This window comes from Capra hircus, chromosome 7 (assembly GCF_001704415.2).
Source record: "Capra hircus breed San Clemente chromosome 7, ASM170441v1, whole genome shotgun sequence".
Classification (NCBI taxonomy): Eukaryota; Metazoa; Chordata; class Mammalia; order Artiodactyla; family Bovidae; genus Capra; species Capra hircus.
This window is the reverse complement of record NC_030814.1, coordinates 40,966,887-40,991,695: the sequence shown is the minus strand read 5'-3', so window position 1 is coordinate 40,991,695 and position 24,809 is coordinate 40,966,887. Positions and strand designations below refer to the sequence as shown.

The window sequence follows — 24,809 nt, the reverse complement described above, 5'->3', positions numbered from 1 at the left end:
AGATCTTAGTTCCCCGACCAAGGATTGAACCTGGACTCCCAGCAGTGCAAGAATGGAGCATAAGCACTGGACCACCAGGGAATTCCCGACATTTTCACAAGTCTGAGCCCAGAAGGATGATTTATTGAGGAGAATTTCACACTTGGGGAGGGCCAATGAGGCAATTGTTTGGCTGCATATAACCAACATGGTACATGGAGGGTTAGATGCACTTTTTAAGATGATTGAGCAAGCGAGAATGAAGTGTAAATTAAAAAAAAAAACAGCACATGACATTAGAGAATCTATATTTGATGCTTATATGAGCCATCACATGGGTTACAAATGTGGTCACATCTCCTTGACTATCTTGTTTGCTGTTGTACCCCTAGTGTTTTTTTAAAACCATTTTATTGAGGTGTTGTTATACAAAAAGCTGTACATATTTAATGTATACAACTTGATGAATTTGGAGATAAATATACATCTGTGAAACCATTACTACAATCAATGTCATAAACATCTTCATCATTTCCAAGCATTTCCTCCACCGTCTTTATTTACTTATTATTATCTTTTTATAAATCTATAGTTTTATTAAGACAAAAAACCTGACAATGTTGATATGAAATTTACATTTAAACAAAAGTTTTCACAGAAACCTAACACATGCCTAAAAATTACAGTGGAGTTCTAGATGCAGGTCTAGATGATGTCAAGAACTGATGGAGCTCATGATCCAAGACAGTGTTTTGGATTTTAGTTAATTCTTAGAATTAAAAAATCTGTTTTGTTTTAAAGTGAACCACTGCCCCAGTATGAAAATTAACTCTTCTCCTGAGAAGATTTAATTTTTGAAATGATTCAGCTCTTGAACTTGTGCTGTCGGTGACTAAACCCTGCCACCAATGGTTTCAAAGTTCAAAAAAACAGAGTCTCCCAGAGCTTTCTACCCTTTGAGCACTGGTCCTTGTCTTTCCCTACCTCCTATACCTATCTTCCTACCTCCTATACCACTCTCTGCCCTTCCCTAAATACTTCAGCCAGTGGCTTGGGTGGAGAAACTGATATTTACAACTTCATAATTGGAAAAGAAAGGGTCTTGTCAATTCCAAGAATTAGCTCCTCTAAGACAGGACTGGAAAAGGTCAGTTTTCATTCCAACCCCAACGAAAGGCGATGCCAAAGAAAGCTCAAACTACCACACAATTGCACTCATCTCACACACTAGTAAAGTAATGCTCAAAATTCTCCAAGCCAGGCTTCAGCAATATGTGAACCATGAAATTCCAGATGTTCAAGCTGGTTTTAGAAAAGGAAGAGGAACCAGAGATCAAATTGCCAACATCTGCTGGATCATGGAAAAAGCAAGAGAGTTCCAGAAAAACATCTATTTCTGCTTTATTGACTATGCCAAGCCTTTGACTGTGTGGATCACAATAAACAGGAAAATTCTGAAAGAGATGGGAATACCAGACCGCCTGACCTGCCTCTTGAGAAACCTATATGCAGGTCAGGAAGCAAGGGTTAGAACTGGACATGGAACAACAGACTGGTTCCAAATAGGAAAAGGAGTACGTTAAGGCTGTATATTGTCACCCTTCTTATTTAACTTCTATGCAGAGTACATCATGAGAAACGCTGGACTGGAAGAAGCACAAGCTGGATTCAAGATTGCTGGGAGAAATATCAATCACCTCAGATATGCAGATGACACCACTCTTATGGCAGAAAGTGAAGAGGAACTAAAAAGCCTCTTGATGAAAGTGAAAGAGGAGAGTGAAAAAGTTGGCTTAAAGCTCAACATTCAGAAAATGAAGATCATGGCATCTGGTCCCATCACTTCATGGGAAATAGATGGGGAAACAGTGGAAACAGTGTCAGGCTTTATTTTCTGGGCTCCAAAATCACTGCAGATGGTGACTGCAGCCATGAAATTAAAAGATGCTTACTCCTTGGAAGGAAAGTTATGACCAACCTAGATAGCATATTAAAAAGCAGAGACATTACTTTGCCAACAAAGGTCCATCTAGTCAAGGCTATGGTTTTTCCAATGATCATGTATGGACGTGAAAGTTGGACTCTAAAGAAAGCTGAATGCCAAAGAATTGATGCTTTTGAACTGTGGTGTTGGAGAAGACTCTTGAGAGTCCGTTGGTCTGCAAGGAGATCCAACCAGTCCATCCTAAAGGAGATCAGTCCTGAGTGTTCATTGGAGGGACTGATGTTGAAGCTGAAATTCCAATACGTTGGCCATCTGATGCGGAGAGCTGACTCATTGGAAAACACCCTGATGCTGGGAAAGGTTGAGGGAAGGAGGATAAGGGGATGACAGAGGATGAGATGGTTGGATGGTATCACCAACACAATGGACATGGGTTTGGGTGACTCTGAGAGTTGGTGATGGATAGGGAGGCCTGGCATGCTGCGGTTCATGGGGTTGCAAAGAGTCGGACACTACTGAGCGACTGAACTGAACTGAACTAAAGACAGAATCATTCTCCTTTATACATTCAATAAGACTTTTCCTTCTCAACCAGTTTCCATCCTCCAAATGGCAACTTTGTTAACTTCATAACTGGCTTAGTCCTTTGTTGGGACCAGCATTAATATCATGAAGGGAATACCTCAGCTTCTAAATTTCAGGCATTCACAGCTTATAAACAGTCTCTCACAGTCCTCATTTAGATGGCCAATGACATTTTTTGAAGGGATACAATATTCTGGACACAGAACCCAGTCATCATTAGTAGTTTTTTCCTTTGTTTCACAGTTTCTTAAAATTTTAAGAAAAATGATCTCAACTCCAGTCTCCCTTCTTTCCCACTCCATCCCACCCACCCCACACAATACACCAGTAATAGCCAAAAACTATACACATTCTATCCTGTAAAAAATGCAGTTAATCCTCTTGGGAAGAAGGCTGTGGGTTGTGGAGATGCACTTTTAAGATCTACAGTGTCGCTTGCTCTCCCACATCACACTCTACAAGTTCTGTCCATCATAGAAGACGCTTTGCTTTTCTTAGTGAAGTTCAGAATGGGTTGCATTTAAACACTGATTCTTCTTCCCCTCCACCAAGATGGGTGTGCAAACTCTACAGCATGGAACAACTTTAAAGCACTTAGGCTGCTGTTGGGCACAGAGACTATGCTGGCTCTTCAAAGCACATCTTCTCAAGCCATCTTTATGGTGTCAAGACAAGTAGAACTCCTTCTCTCCCCACTTGAAACCCACAGTCAGATGTGACAGTCGCTGGTATTCAAGAGAGTCAATTCTTGTTTTCTTTTTTGTCATCATCCTCTGAGGGATAGGAATGCCACATGAGCATTTCCTCATAGGAGGATATGACAACCTGTGGGCACTTGACTTTGGCTTCCTTGGCAGGGACCAGGTCAGCCTCATCAGAATTTTTCCATTTCGTCAGGAACATGAGTTCTCCACTGGAGTCTGTATCTTCAATGATCTGCTCAGCTTCCAAACCCCAGGCAAAGCCTTGTGACTTTTCTGATTCTTTTCTTCTTCTTTGGTTTGCTTTCCTCCCTCATATTGTCTGAATCAGAATCAGCTTTGCACTTGCCTTCGTTTGATTTATCTGTCTTGGGTGCTGTTTTCTGTGACTGCAGAAACTCAGCAGTGAGGTCAGGGCAGTCAGGTTATCTCCCGGCTCCCATGTGTTGTCCTCATCTGAGACTCTCTGCCACTTTAGGAGATACTCCACTTGGCCCTTTACCACTTGCCAGTCTAGAACTTTTTCCACCACATATTCCTCTTCCTCTAGCACCTCCTCTGCTTTCTTCTTGTTTTGATTTTTCCTTACGGTGCCTGCCAGCTTTCTGGTATAAAGGGTGACGGCTACTCAGAGCAGCACCCACAAACCCGAGAGGAATCAGTGAGGCACTGCTGGCCGGGGCGTGGTGACTGTGATGGAACACTTAGAAGAGCTGCCCTTTCTGTGTAACCCATTGTTGCTAACAGTAGGCACTATGGTGTACAGTCTATCTCTAGGACTTACTCATCTTGCCCAACTGAAACTTGGTACCCTTGACCAGTACTTCCCTGATTCTCCCCCCTCCCCTAAGTTTTGAATGGTTCCTGGCATATAGTAAGTCCTCAATAATTGCTTGTAAAATAAATGGATGGATGCATAGGTGGATGAATTTTTTTTCTAATATTGCTGAAACTCTTCCTCATATGAACGGACCCTAAATATCATTCCCTTGAGGCTTCCATAACTTGAGAAAATGTCTACAAATTCCAGAAATTTTTCTTATTCTCAAAATAATCTGGGGCAGCCAGACTTCTTTTGACACCAGGGGTGTCATCCCTACATTGTTCCAACTCTTTCTTTCTTGCTGCCTGAATGTGTCACTGGAAAACCTGTGTCCTGCACAGTCATAAGAGACTGGTTCACCTGAGAGGACCATAGGGGTTCTCTAGGGAGGACATCCCACTCCTTCAGGACCAGGGTGAGTGTGTGTGTGTGTGTGCACGTGCAGAACTGAGCCTTTCCGTAGGCTCATTAGCATAACCACAAATGCAAAAACAAAACCAAAAAATTTGTTCAACCCTACTGAAGTGCAATATGACAATATCAATTATTAAATCTTCTTTAGAGAAAATTATTCCAAGCCATCACCAACTCAATGGACATGAGTTTGAGTAAGCTCTGGGAGTTGGTGATGGACAGGGAGGCCTGGTATGCTGCAGTTCATGGGGTCATAAAGAGTCGGATATGACTGAGCAACTGAACTGAACTGAGCTGAACTGATTCCAAGCCTAGCCCATTCTTCAAATCAAAATTGAATTCTTCCTTTTATGCCTATAATCTGAGGTTGGTATAAAACAGAGTCAAGTCTTTGGGGAAGAAATTAGATGATTTCTTTCTCCTGAAGGGTAGGGGCACTTAGGAGAAAAATCTTCAAGAGCACCTTCAAATTTTTGCTTTGGGAAGGACCAGTGAAAAAGCCCTAAAGAGCAAAAGTATATGGTGCTTCTCAGCCTATAAAAATAATGGTCCTTTGGGGAAAACAAAACAAAACAAATCCCACCACCAGTTCTGTCTCAATGATGCTAATATGCTTTGGGGGAATCACCTTCCTTTTAAGAGGAGCTTCATTTACTCTGGATCTTCCTCAACCAAGGTGATTGTCTTGAGCTTTACTCTTAGGAAAGCATTAAGTTTCCTTTCATTTTCTAAATACAGTGAATTAACTTATTGCAGAGATTAATTTAACACTAGTGATAAAACTTGGATTGGTTGCTTGTTTTCTAAGAAGAATCCCCATAATGTTTTAAAGAATAAGATATAAAGAGTTTTGCTCAGTGCTTGGCTCATAGAAAGCATTCAAAAAGTATTAACTACTGCTATTATTGTTGTTATTGCTGCTACAACTAGTATTGTTATTAGTGGTGGCAGTCATTGGCCTGGCATCCAGTCCTAGTGGTAGGTATTTATTATGAGAAAGAAGTGGAATTTAGTGACATACAACACATGTAAAGTGCTTAATATGGCCTTTGACACAAAGCAAGCATTTAGTGAATTTAAACAAATTTAGAAAATGTGAATGTATTAGGGTAGATTTGGCTGCATAAATAGAGACCAAAATTTAATGGATTAAAGAAACATAAATTTATTTTTCATTCATGTTACAGTAACAGGTGAGTGTTCCAAGTGTTAAAAAGAAGTTTTCAGGCAATTTAGCTCTGAGCATGTATCAAAATTGTATTACAACTAGGCACAGAAGGGAAATGGATCCTAGAAAGGCCACTTCCCAAATTTACTATTGGTAGGGACATTTGATAGGAAGAAATTTCAGTTAGATAATCATTGTTAGACTAGACACAGAAAGAAAAGAAAGTCTGGTTAAAGGTCAGTAGACTCTTGATTGACAGCTGGCAACTGAGTGTGCGGGTAATTGGGCATGTGGGTAATTGGTTTCTGAGAGCAAACCTTAATCCCATTAAAGTTCACAGAAAATAGCTTAAGCATTTTATCAGGAATGCTAACTTCTCAGAAAGAGGTTATGAGCAAAATGGTTTTGCCTTTCAGACCAGGTTTGAAACAGTTTCTCTTATGGATGGGACCATGAGCTGCTCTGCCCGCTCTCGTCTTTCAGGTACTCTGGTTGATGGTAGCTCTGCCATTTTCAGTATATGGCTTTAATGCTATTCTGGTCATTGTCAACAGCCAGTGAGAAAGAGGAAAAGAACAGAGATTTCTTCCTAAGAAATTTTGCCTAAGGAAATGAGCCAGAGGTGGAAGCGGAATTTTTGCTCCCACATCATTTAGAGCTTAGTTACATGCTCACCAAGCTCCCAATAGGGTTGAAAAGTGCAGTCTGGACATCCAGATCCTGGCTGCAGGACTTTTACTAGGGGGATGAAATGGAGTTTGGGGACAGTAGTGGTTTCTGCCACAATGAGGATGTGCCCAGCCTTTCTGCACCTACTGCTTCTGAAGCAGTAGTTGGCAAACTATGGCCTGCAGGCTAAATCCCACCCATAGCTGTTTGTATAAATAAAGTTGTATTGGAAGGCCATGCTCATTCATTTATGCAATGTGTATGGCTGATTTCACACTACACTAAAGGGTTGAGTAATTGAGACAGAGACTTCATGCACCAAAGCTTAAAATATTTGCTTTTTGGCTTTTTTAGGAAAAAAAGAAATTGCTGACCCTTATTCTAGAGAGGGTTCTGAATTGCCCATAAAAGTGGACTTGATGGGTCAAAGGAAATGTGCACTGAAAATTTTAGTAGATATTCCCCTTCTTACTTGCACTAGTAGCGTATGGGATTGTGTTACCCAGTCAACAAAGTAATATCAAAATTTTCCATATGGCCAATTTGATAAGTGAAAATGGTATTTTACTATAGTTTTCATTGTACTTACCTTATTAGTAGTAAGATTTAGTATAAGGGAGTATATATAATAAAATATATACAGTATTTGGTTTTTGTCCCTCATTGTTGTTGTTCAGTTGCCAGTCATGTCTGACTCTTCATAGCCCCAGAGACTGTAGCGCATCTGTCTTCCCTATCCCTCACCATCTCCCAGAGTTTGCCCAAGTTGATGTCCGTAGAATCGGTAATGTCATCCAAACATCTCATCCTCTATCACCTTCTTCTCCTTCTGCCTTCAGTCTTTCCCAGGATCAGAGACTTTTCCAATGAGTCAGATGTTTGTATCAGGTGGCCAGAGTATCGGAGCTTCACCTTCAGCATAAGTCCTTGCAAAGAGTATTCAGAGCTGATTTTCTTTAAGACTGACTGGTTTGATCTCCTTGCTTTCCAAGGGACTCTCTCTCAAGAGTCTTCTCCAGAACCACAGTTTGAAAGCATCAATTCTTCGGTGCTCTGCCTTCTTTATTGTCCAGCTCTCACATCTGTACATGACTACTGGAAAGACCATAGCCTTGACTTTACAAACCTTTGTTGGCAAAGTGATGTCTTTGGTTTTAACACAGTCTAGATTTGTCATAGCTTCTCTGCCAAGAAACAATTGTCTTCTAATTTTATGGCTGCAGTTGCAATCTGCAGTGATTTTGGAGCCCAAGAAGAGGAAACCTGTCACTGCTTCCATCTTTCCCCCTTCTATTTGCCATGAAATGATGGGGCCAGATGCCATGATATTAGTTTTATTAATATTGAACTCTAAGTTGGCTTTTTCGCTTTCCTCCATCCCCCTCATCAAGAGGCTGTTTAGTTCCTCTTTACTACTGGCACAAAACTTTTAAAACCAATGGAATTTCCAGAGTGATAGGAAGTGTCTTTTGATATTCATAATAAAACCCTTTCAGTCACACCTGAGTTTGTATTAATGAAGTGACTTTTGGAAAATCCATAAGGAAGGGGCTGGTTGCCAGGGGAATCAACCAGAATTAGAGAACTGGAACTTTCAATCTCTTCCACCCTCCCCCCATGCCCTTGGAGAGGAGAGGGCCATGAGATTGAATCAATTAATCATGTCTACATAATGAAGCTTCAGTAAAATTAAGAGAATGGCATTTGGAGAGCTTCTGGATTGGTGAACATAGGGAGATGCTGGGTGGGATAGCATAGAAGCTTTATATCCCTTTCACCATTTCTTGTCCTATGCATCTTCCATCTGGTTGTTCCTGATTTAGTTATTTTTTTTAATAATAGACTGGTAATCTAGTAAGTAAATAATTTTGCTGAATTTTGTGAGCTTCTGTAGTAAACTAATAGAACTGAAGGAGGGAATCTTGGAAACCTCTGATTTATAGCCAGTGGGTCAAGTGACATTAGCATCTGAAATGATGAAGTGGTGTCTGAAGTCCTGTGAGACTGAGCCCTTAACCTGTGGGATTTGACACTAACTCAGGACTTCCCTGGTGGCTCAGGTGGTAAAGAATTTGCCTACAATGCAGGAGACCTGGGTTCAATCCATGGGTCAGGAAGATCCCCTGGAGAAAAGAAGGGCAACTGACTCCAGTATTCTTGCCTGGAGAATTACATGGACAGAGGAGCCTGGTGGGCTACATTCCATGGGGCTGCGAAGAGTTGGACATGACTGAATGACTAGTGCATGTGCACAAACACACACACACTGTAGATAGTGTCAGAAATGAGTCCATATTGTAAGACACTAAACTGGGGTGGAAGAATTGCTTTCCAAACTCAAATGTTTGGGAAAACCCACACATTTGATGTTAGAAGTGTAGGTAGAGTAGTGTAAAAGTCATACAAGAGAGTCATATAAGAGTGTGTTTTTCTTTTAGACTAATCATGATTGTAACTAATCATATTTTAAGAATATTTGCACTTTCTTTTCTGTGGACTACTACTTGTCTTTTGCACATCTATTGGCAAATATGGGGTTGTTAATTTTGTATAATAATTTCTAGGGGGTTTTATATGCTAGGGAACCAAGCCATTTATGATACAAATTGCAAAAATTGACCTCATTTAAGAATTTTTAAATTTTTAACTTAATTTTATTATTATTATTATTTTTTTTACTGCTCATGGGCTCTTCATTGCTGTGCATCAGTCAGTTCAGTTCAGTCGCTCAGTTGTGTCCAACTCTTTGCTACCCCATGAATCGTAGCATGCCAGGCCTCCCTGTCTATCACCAACTCCCAGAGTTCACTCAGATTCATGTCCATCAAGTCAGTGATGCCATCCAGCCATCTCATCCTCTGTTGTCCCCTTCTCTTCCTGCCCCCAATCCCTCCCAGCATCAAAGTCTTTTCCAATGAGTCAACTCTTGGCATGAGGTGGCCAAAGTACTGGAGCTTCAGCTTTAGCATCATTCCTTCCAAAGAAATCCCAGGGCTGATTGCCTTCAGAATGGACTGTTTGGATCTCCCTGCAGTCCAAGGGACTCTCAAGAGTCTTCTCCAACACCACACTTCAAAAGCATCAATTCTTTGGCACTCAGCCTTCTTCACAGTCCAACTCTCACATCCATACATGACTACTGGAAAAACCATAGCCTTGACTAGATGGACCTTAGTCGGCAAAGTAATGTCTCTGCTTTTGAATATGCCATCTAGGTTGGTCATAACTTTTCTTCCAAGGAGTAAGCATCTTTTAATTTCATGGCTACAGTCACCATCTGCAGTGAGTTTGGAGCCCCAAAAAGTAAAGTCTGACACTGTTTCCACTGTTTCTCCATCTATTTCCCATGAAGTGATGGGACCGGATGCCATGATGTTAGTTTTCTGAATGTTGAGCTTTAAGCCAACTTTTTCACTCTCCTCTTTCACTTTCATCAAGAGGCTTTTTAGTTCCTCTACACTTTCTGCCATAAGGGTGGTGTCATCTGCATATCTGAGGTTATTGATATTTCTCCCGGCAATCTTGATTCCAGCTTGTGCTTCTTCCAGTCCAGCATTTCTCATGATGTACTCTGCATAGAAGTTAAATAAGCAGGGTGACAATATACAGCCTTAACGTACTCCTTTTCCTATTTGGAACCAGTCTGTTGTTCCATGTCCAGTTCTAACTGTTGCTTCCTGACCTGCATACAGATTTCTCAAGAGGCAGGTCAGGTGATCTGGTATTCCCATCTCTCTCAGAATTTTCCACAGTTTATTGTGGTCAACAGGCTTTCTCTAGTTGCGGTGCACAGGGGGTCTTCTCTAGTTGTGGTGTGAGTGCGTCCAGTGGTAGTGGGTTCTCTTGTTATGGAGCAGAGGCATCTAGGACACATGGGCTTCAATAACCATGGCTCACGGGCTCCTGAATGCAGGCTCTGTAGTTGTGGCACACGGGCTTACTTGCTCTGCAGCATGTGGGATCTTAGTTCCCACCAGGGATAGAATCCATCTCCTCTGCATCGGCAGGTAGATTCTTAACCACTGGACCACCAGGCACATCTCTTCCCCATTTTTAAAAAACATTTTTATCTATTTTTAAATTTTTGGCTGTGCTGGATCGTCATTGCTTTGCATGGGCTTTCTTTAGCTGTAGTGAGAGGGGGCTACTCTTTACTGCCATGCACAGGTTTGTCATTGTGGTGGCTTCTCCTGTTGTGGAGCACAAGTTCTATGTGCACAGGCTTCAGCAGTTGTGGCATGTAGGCTCGTGGTTGCAGCTTGTGTGCTGCAGAGTGTGGGCTCAGCGGTTGTGGTGCGCGGGCTTAGTTGCTCTGCGGCATGTAGCATCTTCTCAGACCAGGGACCGAACCTATGTTCCCTGCATTGGCAGGCAGATTCTTATCCACTGCACCACCAGGGAAGTCTTCTACCCAACTTTTTAATGTATTCCTTATATTTTGCTTATGAAAATTTTTGCTGTGGAAATTTTTAAATTTTTTATTTAAAAAATAGTCAAATTGATCAATCTTCTGTTTCATGACTCTGACTTATATATTATGCTTAGAAGGCTTTCCTATATCAAGATTGTACAAAAATTTCTTCTATTTTTTTCCTAATAATTTTGTGGTTTTCAGTTTTTATATTTAAATGTTCACTGCATCTGTAATGTATTTTGTTTTAAGATTAGAAGAATGGATTCAATTCTTTTCTAACTGGCTATCCATTCTATGAACACCATCTCTTTAATAATGCATCTTTATCATACATTAATTTCCTGTATGTTTCTGGGTCTTCTTGGGATATTTCATGTATATTTATGGGCTAGTATTATGTTGCTTTAATTAATGTACCTTTATATCACATTTTAATATCTGGGAGGGCTAATTTGCCCTCATTATTTTTTTTAATGAGATTTTTTTTCTGGCTAGTTTTATTTGTTTATTTTTCTGTATAAAATAGTTAAAGTATACTGCTGATAATTTTTATTTGGATTGCATTAAATTTATTACATTAACTTGCCAAAATTGTTATCTTTATGATGCTGATGTTAGTTCTAAAGTATGGACCTAGTGTACCTGTCCATTTGAAGAACTTGTGTTGTGAGTTTTTCTGACTATGACTATGACATATTTCTGAGACTGACCACCTTTTTCACTCCTTAAATTGGCTTAAGTTATGGTTTTTATTTCTGGAATACAACCTGTTCCACAAGTACAGCAGATCTAGGAGTGAACCAGTTGTGTAATGATATTCACAGAGCAAACGCATCTTACTGTGAGTGAGTGAGTGAAGTCGCTCAGTTGTGTCCGACTCTTTGCGACCCCATGGACTGTAGCCTACCAGGCTCCTCTGTCCATGGGATTTTCCAGGCAATAGTACTGGAGTGGATTGCCATTTCCTTCTCCAGGGGATCTTCCCGACCCAGGGATCGAACCAGGGTCTCCCAAATTGTAGACAGACGCTTTACCATCTGAGCTACGGAAATGAAAAATCTGTGAATTTTGCCTTGCCATTCTTAAGTGTTTGTGGTGATTCATAGAATAGGATAAGAGGACCATGACACAGAGGGATCACATTATCTAAAGAAAGTGTTGGTTTGAACTCTTAAATCTGGAAAGCCTTTTTCATAGGTTGAGCTTTTAAGAAGCATACCCTGGTCTAGGATGTGTGAATCTCAGAGGAACAGGCAGTAGAGCAGAGAAGTGAGACTAGGAAGGGAGGAAGCCAGAGTGTTGTCATTGAGCAGCTTATCTCTGTGGGCTGCCGTGGCTCAGTCATACTCTGGACCTCTGGGAAAGGGTAGAATACATCTCAGGATTGTGCGACCTAAAAACCAGAGCATCTGGGGTGTTTACCAACTCCAACTTGTCATTGATTGAATGCTGCTTCTGGTGCCATCAGCTCCCAGGCACCTCTGGCTTGCCTTGAGTGTATGTATATGACCGCCAAAGTCCCAGGCAGAGAGTCACAGATGCTGGTGGATGGGAGTGGTCAGCCTTCACAGGAACAGTGAGGCAGAGACTCTGATAAAACTGTCTTAGAAAGACTTAAATTTCTGCATCCTTAGACACCAGCTGCCTTCCCCTGTTGGGAGGGGATTAGAGCAGTTGATAGTACCATCTATACTGCTTTCTTAGGAAATTTTGCCATCACCCTCTCCTCAGTTGGCATGTTTATGTTTTATGCCTTGGAACTCACTCTTTGCTCTCACTCCTACCACACTGATTGGACAAGAGTCAAAGTGAGCATTGTTATGGGCTTGCCAATAACCTATGACTTGTTATTGGAGTTTGTCTTAGATAAAACAAGCAGGGCAAATCCAGTTCCTCTTTTGGGGATATGGAGTTGAGAAACAAAGAATCAGTTTCCAGTTAGCAGTAGGAGCTAGAATTAAACTATTAATGTATGAACAGAGAAACATGATAGGTATGTTCAGGCAGAAATCATGCACAAGCTAGTTTCTAGAGAGGGGAATATGGAGAAAGAACGGAAAAAGAGAGAGAGGTGGATAGTGTGGTCAAACCTAAGAGGTCAAACCCCAAAGGTACCTTGTTTCTTGCTTTTGTGAGTCTTGGCTGTTCACATTCTCCTGCCTTCCCATAATGCATTTCTTTCTCCTCACAATAACTACCTTCACTCTTTTCTAGTGTTGTTATGAACCAGCTACCATTAATTGTCTTGACCTAAAACACTTTGGCAGAAAATTGGAGAATGATCCCCTAAAAGTGACTCCTGTGCTCCATTTTTGTGGTTCCTTCTCCCTCCGCTGTGTCTGGAGGCAGCTAACCTGCTAGTCCTTTCCCTATGGCTGTTGCCAGCTGCTGTGAAAGGCTCCAAGAAAATAAAATCTAGAGAAAATGCTAGTCATTAGGTGGTATAGACTTGTCCTTCCCAGAATAGGCAGTGAAAACATCATATAGCTTACTCTATTCAGAAGCTAAAATTTTATCCTCTCAAGAAAAGAAGAAACCTGACTAATGCCTTTGTAGCTGTAGCCCTCTGCTTTATAAATGGGTCCTGACAGCAAGGAGGTTAGCAGGAAAAAGTTTTAGCAAATTTCCTTCAATGAAACTGGATGAGATCCTTTCACATGTGTTTTTACTGACTTAAGCTTCTTTGAGGAACAGTTTCATCTACTATCCAGAGAAGAAGCTGAGATTGATCAAGTAAAAACAGGCCAAAACAAACCAGGAGGCCTAACTCAAGCCATTTGTATGAAACAAATATGACCCACAGTCAAGTAGCATTAAATACAAATCCAACAACACACAGATATTCACTGGGCACCTATGTTCTGGCTTTGTGCTAGGGGCTTGCAGCATGGAAGTGAGTAAGACAGACATATTCCTGCACTTAAGAGTCTGACCTACTGTGTAGTTCCATGTACTGTATACATCAGTTCAGTTCAGTCTCTCAGTCATGTCTGACTTTTTGCAACGCCATGGACTGCAGCAGCCAGGCTTCCCTGTTCATCACCAACTCCCAGAGCTTGCTCAAACTCATGTCCATTGAGTTGGTGATGCCATCCAACCGTCTCATCCTGTGTCGTCCCCTTCTCCTCCTGCCTTCAATTTTTCCCAGCATCACGGTCTTTTCTAATGAATCAGTCCTTTGCATCAGGTGGCCAAAGTATTGGAGTTTCAGCTTCAGCATCACAGTCCTTGCAATGAATATTCAGGACTGATTTCCTTTAGGATTGAATGGTTTGATCTCCTTGCAGTCCAAAGGGCTCTCAAGAGTATTCTCCAACACCACAGTTCAAAAAACCATCGATTCTTTGGTGCTCAGCTTTCTTTATGGTCCAGCTCTCACATCAATACATGACTACTGGAAAAACCATAGCTTTGACTAGACGGACCTTTGTTGGCAAAGGAATGTCTCTGCTTTTAAATATACTGTCTAGGTTTGTCATAGCTTTTTTTCCAAGGAGCAAGCATCTTTTAAATTTCATGACTGCAGTCACCATCTGCAGTGATTTTGGAGCCCAAGAAAATAAAGCCTGTCACTGTTTCCATTGTTTCCCCATCTGTTTGCCATGAAGTGATGGGACCATATGCCATGATCTTAGTTTCTTGAATGTAGAATTTTAAGCAAATTTTTTCACTCCCCTCTTTCTCCTTCATCAATAGTCTCTTCAGTTCTTCTTCACTTTCTGCCATAAGGGTGGTGTCATCTGCATATCTGAAGTTATTGATTTTTCTCTCAGAAATCTTGATTCCAGCTTGTGCTTCATCCAGCCTGGCATTTAGCATGATGTACTCTGCATATAAGTTAAATAAGCAGGGTGACAATATACAGCCTTGATGTAGTCCTTTCCCGATTTGGAACCAGTCCATTGTTTCATGTCTGGTTCTAACTGTTGCTTCTTGACCTGCATGCAGATTTCTCAGGAGGCAGGTACAGTGGTCTGGTATTCCCATCTCTTTAAGAATTTTTCACAGTTATTGTGATTCACACAGTCAAAGGCTTTTGGCGTAGTCAATAAAGCAGAAGTAGATGTTTTTCTGAAACTCCCTTGCTTTTTTGACGATCCGATGGATGTTGGTAATTTGATCTCTGGTTCCTCTGCTTTTTCTAAGTCCAGCTTGAACATCTAGAAGTTCTTGGTTCATGTACTGTTGAAGCCTCGCTTGGAGAATTTTGAGCATTACTTTGCTAGCGTGTGAGATGCATGCCATTGTGCGATGGTTTGAACATTCTTTGGCATTGCCTTTCTTTGGGATTGGAATGAAAACGGACTTTTTCTGTATACCTTTTCTTGTATACAACAAATTGGGGTTTGAAGAGGCAGAGGAACCAGAGATAAATTTGCCAACATTCACTGGATCATGGAGAAAGCAAGGAAATTCAATAAAAACACTGCTTCATTGACTATGCTAAAGCCTTTGTGTAGCTCGCAACACACTGTGGAAAATTCGTAAAGAGATGGGAGTACCAGATCACCTTACCTGTCTCTTGAGAAACCTGTATATAGGTCAAGAAGCAACAGTTACAGTTGGACATGAAACAACCGACTGGTTCCAAATTAAGAAAGGAGTATGACAAGGCTGTATACTGTCATCCTGTTTATTTAACTTATATGCAGAGTACATCATGCAAGATGCCAGGCTGGATGAATCACAAGCTACAATCAAGATTTCTGGGAGAAATATCAGTAACCTCAAATATGCAGATAATACCACTCTAATTGTGGAAAATGAAGAGGAACTAAAGCGACTCTTGCTGAGGGTGAAAGAGGAGAGTGAAAAAACTGGTTTGAAACTCAATATTCAAAAAACTAAAATCATGGCATCAAGTCCTATCACTTTATGGCAAATGGAAGGGGAAAAATTAGAAACAGTGACAGATTTTCTTTTCTTGGACTCCAATATCACTGAGGATGGTGACTGCAGACATGAAATTAAAAGATGCTTGCTTCTTCAAGGAAAGTTATGACAAACCTAGATGGTGTGTTAAAAAGCAGAGATATCACTTTGCCAACAAAGATCCACCTAGTCAAAGGTATGATTTTTCTAGTAGTGTTTTTTAAAAAATTTATATGTATTTATTTTAATTGGAGGCTAATTACTTTACAATATTGTATTGGTTCTCTAGTAGTCTTGTACAGATGTGAGTTGGATATAAAGAAGGCTGAGCACTGAAGAATTGAAGCTTCAAATTGTGGTGCTGGAGCAGACTCTTAAGAGTTGTCTGGACTGCAAGGAGGTCAAACCAGTTAATCTTAAAGGAAATCAGTCCTGAATATTCATGGAAGAACTGATGCTGAAGCTGAAACTCCAATACTTTGGCCACCTGATGTGAAGAACTGACTCATTGGAAAAGACCCTGATTCTGGGAAAGATTGAAGGCAAAAGGAGAAGAGGGCAGCAGCAGAAGAGATGCAATAAAAGACTCAACGGACATGAATTTGAGCAAATTCCAGGAGATGGAGAAGGGCAGAAGAGGCCGAAAATGCTATAGTCCATGGGGTTGCAAAGAGTTGGACATAACTTAGCGACTGAACAGTATACCTCAATACAAAATAAAAATTAAAAAAAAAAGAGTCTATAAGGAAGATGGACGTGGAATACATGTTTATAAGCAAGAGCATCACCAAAGGAAAGGGCACAAGAGTAGGTCAGGAAAGGCCTCTCTAAAACATTTTTTTTTTTAATGCTGAGACCTGAAGAATGAGCAGGGGGGAGAGCCCTCTAGGAATAAAGTTACTATTTAAAGAAGGGGGCAGTGTCCTACTGTATTTTATGTGATTTCTTTGTGCCTGTAAAACACCATGCCCAAATCTGCATGGAGCTTTCTCAAGAGTAAGTCACTCATGTTTTGGAGTAGTGGTGGTTTTTGATCACTTTTTTATCCTCTGCAGCAGATGCTTTTGATGCTGGTATATCAGGCTGCTGTGGGACACCTGCAGACAACTGCCTTACAGGCTGTGGGACCTTGGGCAGGAAACTTCCATTCTCTGGGCCTCAGTTTCCTTGTATAGAAGTGGTGAGTTGAGACTAAGTGGTCTTCAGGGTCAACCTTCTTGGTACTCTCTGAATATTTCACTGGGTTCATGGTGGGGAAGTTCTGCTCCAAGGCCTCCCTCTGGGTCAGCCAGGGACAGGGGAAAGAAGGAGAAGGAGGATGGGCCTTCGTATATATTCATCAAATTGTTGTTGAAGTGTGCTGGGTACCAAGGGCTGTTCTAGGCAAGAGGGATAGAGGTGAACAAGGGAGAGTGTCAGTTGCCCACTCTGATTCAGTCAAAGGACCATGAATGAGGAAAAGTTTGGAAGTTATAAAAGGAGAAAACAAGTCTATTCCTCACTTCGTTATCCAGTTGGCACCTATTGATATATGAGTGCAGGGTTTTGTTTGTTTGTTTGTTTAAAATTAGAGTACTCATTTGCTCTCTAGCAAGAAACAGAACCCTGTGGGAAAATGTTATTTAGGGCAGAGATATTTTAATGAGAAAAACTTGGGACTATGGGTGCTGCCCTGGGGAGTGAGGATAGGATGAATAATTACAGCAGGGTCTGAGGGCAGCCCAAGGATGTGAATGTCTGGCTGTGGGCAGGAAGAAGGGTCAGTTCAGAGGTGGAGGAAGGGCCCTGTGTCTTAGGTCTCTCAGTTTTGCCAGTGGCTTGTCCTAAAGTTACCAGTTAGGTCACAAAGCTTTTTTTGTAATTGGGGGGTTGAGGTGGGGAGGGGATGAAAATAGAAACAATTTATCTTCCTAAAGCAACAGATCTGGGCATAAGCCCAGTGCTACTGAAAGGGTCCTTTTCATGATGAGTGGGCAACTCTCTCTGCTTCCTAAGTCATCAGAGAGGCGATAGGAATGACTTTCAAACATGGACTCTGTCAAGTGATGCAAAACTCCCATGATTTACAACCCAAAGAAGTTTATCTTGCTCTGGGAAAAAAGAAGACCTTGGAACCAAAGCTTCACATTTAGAAGCCAATACAAACATCTTAAAATAACTCCCCCTCCTCCCTCCTGCTCCCATAACGAGAAATGGAGAGATTAAACAAGAGGTGGAGGGCTGTGGGTAGGACCATTGCAATCACCAGTGATTGAGCTTCAAGGTCCAAGGCCTTTGTTGTGGGCATTGGAATCCTAATGATTTATAATTAACTGCAACAAGAAAACCAAATGCCATGCACTTTCCTAACAGAGCTACAAAAATAACCACATTCACAGTGTTTGTAAAATTGGAAACAAATGTTCTAAGGAACATAAGTGCTCCATGCTGTCCTACACAAGCTTTGGAGGAAGAAAAATATTGGCACTCAGTCACAACTATAAATGATGAGCCAATATCATTTGTCATGGGAAATTCATCTAGGCAAAATCATATTGCACCATTAGGCCTCAATGACTCTGAGAAATAATCATACTGAAATGCTTCAAATTAAAATCAGTCAAGGGGTGGGTCTAACATCCTCTCTCTTCTTCTTTGCTGAATTTTAGAATCTTTGTCCTGTCTCTTTATACGGAAGAGCTGAGAAGGGGAAAATAATGCCTAACTGTACCCTTGTCCCTGAAATGGCTTAGACCTATGTGGTTCTTTTTTTTTTTTAAGTGGGTATGGAAAACAGTAGTAACCATGAAAAGTATGAAGAGACTACAAGGTATCAATAGTACAGAACAGCATGGTGACCTTAGTTCACTGGTGAACGATGATGGGGAGGGGGCTCTGGTGATTGGCAACTGGATTAATAACATATAACCTTAGTTTGCAAAAAATATTTTTAGGATATATGAATTCTTCTCCATAAATAATCTTAGTTCTTGAGCTAAAGTGGAACATGAAAAGTTTGATTATGGAATTTTACCAAGTTAAGAGAAATTTTCTATCTGTAAGGACTCCTTTGATACTATTAAATGTCAAAATCATCAGCAAAGGATAGAGGTAATGATGCTAAAACAATAATGAACTAAGTCTAGGCCTCCCTTCTTTAATTTGCACATCTCTATGAAATAGTCTTCAGCATAGATCCCATTTTACAGGTTGGAAAATAAAGTATCTGAAATCCTGCCAGATTTCTGTTAGCAGCTGGGATAAGGATCCACTACTATTTGACTCAAAAGCCCACACTCTAATTCACTCTGTATATTTCCCCCTTTTAGATTAATGTTTTCCAAATTGTGGTTTATCAGTTCTGAGGGGCCACAGGAAAATTTCAGATGACCTTGCCTCTCTGTCCCTAATTCTGTATGTCAGACAGGTAGAGAATAAAACCCTTTCAACTCTCCCATCTCATAATCTTGCCTCCGATTCTGTGAATTAAGTAATGTGCCTCCTCTCTGGGGACCCAATACAGTAGTATTAGCTGAGTGAGAAGAAATATAGATAAGTGAACTTTCTAATTGACTAACTTGAAGGTAGCAGGTATAAAATGTCAGCTTGAAAAGTGCCTGAGAATCAACTGTACAGACATAGTCAGTTTATGTAAACTTTGAGCAATGAATATGTAAATATCCTACATATGTTCATGCGTATACACTTCTAACAGACATGGGTGTGGCCTCCTGGGAGAACTCTGGTTTAAGCCTTTCTGCAAAAGTCACCTTTGAGACTGAGAATTTCCATCATCTCTGTCCAAAACATGGATTAATTGAAGAAATTCTCACTCCTGTTTTTTTTTTTTTTCCTTCAGAGAAATTAATTCTTCCTATGGGAAATTTTTTTTTTAATGCCCTAAACCGATCTGAACTTTAGGAACTTGAACCTTGCATTGTAGCTGCCTCTAAGGAATATAATCTATTCAAGCTGTTAAACTGTTGAGAACACAATAAATAGGACATTTTTATAGTGTTCAGGATATGAAGCTAAAGCATATTCGGCTGTGGTGTGTATGTGTATTTGCTCACATTTAATAACTAGTTAAACATTTCAAATCTCTTTGGATTTATGTAGGGTTATTTATTACAAGGCTCCTGAACTTTTTAGAGGCAACAGTCTTCCGGTGATCTTTATCAGGCTGTTCTCCTACTTGGCTGCTTGTTTGGTTCTTTCTTTTTTCCTTCTCTTTCCTCCTCTCTCTCTTTTCTTGAGCTTAGTCTTAACAGGGAAATAAAATGTCAACTACATCAGGAAAAAAATCCAATGGTAAAATTTGCAAATAGGAGTACAATTGGAAGGCAACATCAATGTTAAGTAGCCAGGTTTTATTATTTTTTCTCTCTCTCTGCTAATTAGGCTGCATGTTTTAAATCTTAAACATGTGCAGACTTGTGAGGGATCTGGCATGTAGAGAAGGGCTTAATTCCAGCAACTCTTGATAGCTGAGTGTTCAGTGTTGCAATGCTCACAATAGACACCATCAAGAACTCACATTTTTGGATGCCTTTTGCACAAATGGTTGTATGGAAGGAAGAATCAGAGAAATTTAGAGCCTTCCTGAATTCCCAGTTATTTCCTTTTTTTTTTTTTTTTAGGTCAGAAAACAAAGAGGTTCTTACCTGGAAGCCTGATATGTAAAGTAGGTAACCTTGAGTGTCTGTGGATGTTAATGTGGGTGAATGCGTGCCTCCCATTCATTCCTCTGTTGCTGCTGCTAAGTCGCTTCAGTGACTGACTGTGCGACCCCATAGATGGCAGCCCACCAGGCTCCGCCGTCCCTGGGATTCTCCAGGCAAGAACACTGGAGTGGGTTGCCATTTCCTTCTCCAGCGCATAAAAGTGAAAAGTGAAAGTGAAATCGCTCAGTTGTGTCCGACTCCTAGACCCCATGGACTGCAGCCTATCAGGCTCCTCCGTCCATGGGATTTGCCAGGCAAGAGTACTGGAGTGGGTTGCCATTGCCTTCTCCGCATTCCTCTGTTAGGACAGAGCATTTGTCAGCTGGGAGCAAGTACACACAACTCTTAGGATTATAGTTTGAAAGTTACGGATTTTAGACCACCTCTTCTATTGAGAGAAAACCCAGGTTCCAGAAAGCTACACTGAGTTGTTCAAGGTCACACAACTAGAACGAGGCGGCACAGGCACTTGAAAGAGGTCTTATGTTTCTGAGCACCTTGCTTTTTTTTTTTCCACCTGCTATGTTTATTATACATTCTTTTACTTCACATTCTCATGTATGTTTTAACAAATAAGTCTACATTTGCCTTTCTGTTAGCTTCTTTGGAAGCCACACATTTCATTTCAACTGTATTTTCTACTTTGTCTAAAGAAGGGCTGAAAAGGTACTGTTTGTATGCTTGTGTAATCTCTTGTCTGTTTTTTCTTTTTTTAGTTTTGTTGAGATTCACTTGACATATAACTACCCTTTCTTTTTCCATGCATTGTTTCATGAAATGTGGAGAAATTATCTATGTTTGCTAGTGAGAAATTCAGTGAGATGTATGTGAAAAGTTAATGTGTACGTGAGGATAGGTTTAGATACTTTGTAAAGGGAAAAGATCCTGATGCTGGGAGAGATTGAGGGCAGGAGGAGAAGGGGATGACAGAGGATGAGATGGTTGGATGGCATCACCGGCTCAATGGACATGGGTTTGGGTGAACTCCAGGAGTTGTTGATGGACAGGGAGGCCTGGCGTGCTGCGGTTCATGGGGTCGCAAGGAGTTAGACACGACTAAGTGACTGAACTGAACTGAAAGGCTCATTAAGGTGATCTTTAAAACTATGTATATTGTTGTCAAATTTGGAATAAAAGAAACAACTGCAAAAGATTGTAATGTTGTAAAAACCAAGAAGTATTCTTTGTAAATGCCTTCAAGCTCTCATCACTCGTTAAGGAAACCTACTAGAAACTGGAGACATCACGTTATGAGTTTCAGTTCAGCTCAGTTCAGTTCAGTCGCTCTGTCGTGTCTGACTCTTTGCGACTCCACTGATTGCAGGACACCAGGCCTCCCTGTCCATCACCAACTCCCGGAGTTTACTCAAACTCACATACATCGGAGTTGGTGATGCCATCTAGCCATCTCATACTCTGTCAATCCCCTTCTCCTCCTGCCCCCAATCCCTCCCAGCATCGGAGTCTTTTCCAATGAGTCAACTCTTCTCATGAAGTGGCCAAAGTATTGGAATTTCAGCTTTAGCATCAGTCCTTCCATTGAACACCCAGGACTGATCTCCTTTAGGATGAACTGATTGAATCTCCTTGCAGTCCAAGGGACCCTCAAGAGTCTTCTCCAACACCACAGTTCAAAATATCAATTCTTCGGCACTCAGCTTTCTTCACAGTCCAACTCTCACATCCATACATGACCACTGGAAAAACCATAGCCTTGACTAGATGGCCCCTTGTTGACAAAGTAATATCTCTGCTTTTGAATATGCTGTCTAGGTTGGTCATAACTTTCCTTCCAAGGAGTAAGGATCTTTTAATATCATGGCTGCAATCCCCATCTGCAGTGAGTTTGGAGCTCCCAAAAATAAAGTCAGCCACTGTTTCCACTGTTTCCCCACCTGTTTCCCATGAAGTGATGGGACCGGATGCCATGATCTTCGTTTTCTGAATGTTGAGCTTTAAGCCAACTTTTTCACTCTCCTCTTTCACTTTCATCAAGAGGCTTTTTAGTTCCTCTTCACTTTCTGCCATAAGAGTGGTGTCATCTGCATATCTGAGGTGATTGATATTTCTCCCGGCAATCTTGAATCCAGCTTGTGCTTCTTCCAGCCCACTGTTTCTCATGATGTACTCTGCGTAGAAGTTAAATAAGCAGTGTGACAATATACAGCCTTAACGTACTCCTTTTCCTATTTGGAACCAGTCTGTTGTTCCATGTCCAGTTCTAACTCTTGTTTCCTGACCGGCATACAGGTTTCTCAGGAAGCAGGTCAGGTGGTCTGGTATTCCCATCTCTTTCAGAATTTTCCACAGTTTATTGTGATCCACACAGTCAAAGGCTTTGGCATAGTCAATAAGGCAGAAATAGATGTTTTTCTGGAATTTTCTTGCTTTTTCGATGATCCAGTGGATGTTAGCAATTTGATCTCTGGTTCCTCTGCCTTTTCTAAAACCAGCTTGAACATCTGGAAGTTCATGGTTCACGTATTGCTGAATCCTGGCTTGGAGAATTTTGAGCATTACTTTACTAGTGTGTGAGATGAGTGCAATTGTGTGGTAGTATGAGCATTCTTTGGCATTGCCTTTCTTTGGGCTTGGAATGAAAACTGACTTTTTCCTGTCCTGTGGCCACTGCTGAGTTTTCCAAATTTGCTGGCATATTGAGTGCAGCACTTTCACAGCATCATCTCTTAGGATTTGAAGTAGCTCAACTGGGATTCCATCACCTCCACTAGCTTTGTTCATAGTGATGCTTTCTAAGGCCCACTTGACTTCACATTCCAGGATGTCTGGCTCTAGCTGAGTGATCACACCATCATGATTATCTGGGTCGTGAAGATCTTTTTTGTACAGTTCTTCTGTGTATTCTTGACACCTCTTCTTAATATGTTCTGCTTCTGTTAGGTCCATACCATTTCTATCCTTTATCGAGCCCATCTTTGCATGAAATGTTCCCTTGGTATGGCTAATTTTCTTGAAGAGATCTCTAGTCTTTCCTATTCTATTGTTTTCCTCTATTTCTTTGCATTGATCGCTGAGGAAGGCTTTCTTATCTCTCCTTGCTATTCTTTTGAACTCTGCATTCAGATGCTTATATCTTTCCTTTTCTCCTGTGCTTTTCGCTTCTCTTGTTTTCACAGTTATAAGTTTAGTTTATGCAAAAAAAGAAAATGACCAGTTTCAACCAACAGGCCTATTCTCATGAATGAGAATATATGAATGAATGAATAATGTACATTTATATGTGTAAAGTTAAAAAAATTGTTATCTAAATACTATTATTTACAGTTATTTATCATTAAATGACTTTAAAAAATTGTTTGGTCAACTACCAGTCTCAAGTGTATGAAAATAAGGACTTTTTTTCTTTAACATAACCCTGCTGTATGCCCATATTCAGTGATACCAATGTAAATTTTCTAGCCACTTGAATTATAATTTTTCAAAGTTAACAGCAAATTGCTTCAAACCCAGAATATGTACTTTCCTACTGGATTCTAGTATATAATATGCTATATTTATTAAACAAAGCAATATTATCCTCCGTAATTACAATTTAGAGTTACTTTTAACTCCTATGTGATATTAATAATATGATTAAAGATTTTCACTTGGAAAATCTCTATACAAAATATTCAGAATATCTCTGCAACTCCTGTGCCAACAAATATGGTAGTTTCTGCCTGCACAGAACTGACTATTGAAAATCTCTTCTTATATTATCACCATTTGTTTGGAATTTTGTGTTTTCTTTGTCAAGAAGAAACATTTATTATGTGTATATATGGATGGTTTTTGAGTTGTCTTGGGTTTCCCACCAAGCAAATACCTGATGTTTGGGCAGGTGTGAATCTAGTAGGAGATGGAGTAGTCTGGGAGCATAAGTTGTCCAAAATTCAAGAAATCAAGTTGTTAGCAAGAGTAGCAGAGCAGAGCCTCATACTCTACCCAGTTTAATCCCTTTGCTTAGATGATATTGAGGCTCCTAGGTCTTATTTCTTTAGGCAGAAAGGAATCAGAGGATGCTAGGCTAGGCAAATTCTTCCCATGAATAAGCCAGGGGCAGAGATTCTAGAATTTCCTTGCTGCCTCCAACCTAAGTCACCTTGGCATGGACTGACCAATACTACAGAGCCAAAGCATTGATTTGTAGGTAGGATTTGGTTCATTTTCTTAAACTGTTTTATTTTTTGAACATGAACTTGTTAGTTGCTCAGTTGTGTCTGATTTTTTGCAACCCCGTGGATTGTAGCCTGCCAGGCTCCTTGGTCCATGGGATTCTCCAGTTAAGAATACTGGAGTGGGTTGCCATTTTCTTCTCTTGAAGATCTTCCCGACCCAGGAATCAAACCTGGGTCTCCAGCATTGCAGGCAGATTCCTTACTGCTGAGCCACCTGGGAAACCCTAAAACTGAACTATGCAAGGACAGGTAGGCTTCAGGGTTTGGGTGCTCCAATCAATCTCCAGTCCTTTGTTGAAAGTTCTGCAGCATGCTGGTAATAGCCAAACTGTCCCAGCAATCATGCATACTTCTCCAG

The 24,809-nt window shown here is 40.7% G+C and overlaps 1 pseudogene; it reads right to left on the bottom strand.

Moving 5' to 3' along the window:
• On the bottom strand, window positions 3,251-3,998 carry LOC102179283 (annotated as a pseudogene).